We start from the raw sequence: 1,032 nt of genomic DNA on the forward strand, positions 1-1,032 counted from the left end.
ACACCCTACCTCGCCTCTCCCATGATTATCTTGCTCCTCATCATAACAGCTTTTGCTGCCTGCTTGATCTGTGCAGGGTACTTCATGGGCCGGCCGGCGAACGCGGCGGAGCAGGAACCGTCGGCGGCGGCGGCCGCCGAACCCACGCCTGCCCACACACAGACTCCCGGCGGTCTGCCATAATTATGCTCCGTAACACTCTATTACGATTCATCTTTTGTTGGACTAACTTTGGCCTCTTGTCACCACCAAGATTACTTCATCGGAACCCCGGAGCACCGCCGGCCGATCCGGCACAGCCAGCCGGCGACATGAAGAGATCAAGGAGTTTCCTGGAATGGTACGGGTCAACTGGTTCAGGCAGACACAGGCCGGAACTATTTTCCACTTTCTACGAAAAAAACTAGTTTTGAAGGTCACTTTAATCATAATTGAACACGCGCTTCATGTCAGCTGCTTACTATTGCGTTTACCCCAGGTTCCCTTGTCTCCGCGGCGGGCAAGTTGCAAACTAGAAAGATCCAACGACAAGGCCACGAGATTATTACCTGCGAGATTCGGAGAAATGAATTTGCACGAGGGAAGAAGCCTTTGTCCTGTATCTAAGTTGCAGTTCTTTTTTTTTGTTTTTGAATCTGGATGAAGTCCTATTTTTCCCTGAAATTTGGTACCTTTTGTTGTCGTCCCACTCCAAAGTTTGAATTCAACGAAGGCCTATCGTCGTCCGGTCTATATTTGTATACCTTTTTCTGGTGGAACTGTTATAATTCCTCATTGTAAAATCTTCACTATGTTTCTTTTATGTAAGAAAAAGGTACATTTTACTCCCCTAAAAATTTTAATTGGTGGAATTTATCCTCTAATGATATTTTCTTTTTTTTCATGTACAAATTGAATTTTAATTTCAAATTTTGTGAGTGGATAGAGGACATGATGCCTTATGTTAAAAAATACATTAAGAATTATGAATTTTTCATAATGATTACCATTGGTTGAGAAGATCCAATACAAAACTGATCATACAGATACAAT

General features: G+C 43.3%; 1 long non-coding RNA gene across 1 annotated transcript; it reads left to right on the forward strand.

The window, feature by feature from the left end:
* Positions 1-262: 262 nt before the first annotated feature.
* On the forward strand, positions 263-791 carry LOC120686831. Its single transcript, XR_005680398.1, has 2 exons — positions 263-340; positions 479-791. It is a non-coding gene; the product is annotated as an uncharacterized LOC120686831 (long non-coding RNA).
* Positions 792-1,032: the final 241 nt, after the last annotated feature.

The sequence above is a fragment of the Panicum virgatum genome, chromosome 8N, assembly GCF_016808335.1.
Source record: "Panicum virgatum strain AP13 chromosome 8N, P.virgatum_v5, whole genome shotgun sequence".
NCBI classification, from domain to species: domain Eukaryota; kingdom Viridiplantae; phylum Streptophyta; class Magnoliopsida; order Poales; family Poaceae; genus Panicum; species Panicum virgatum.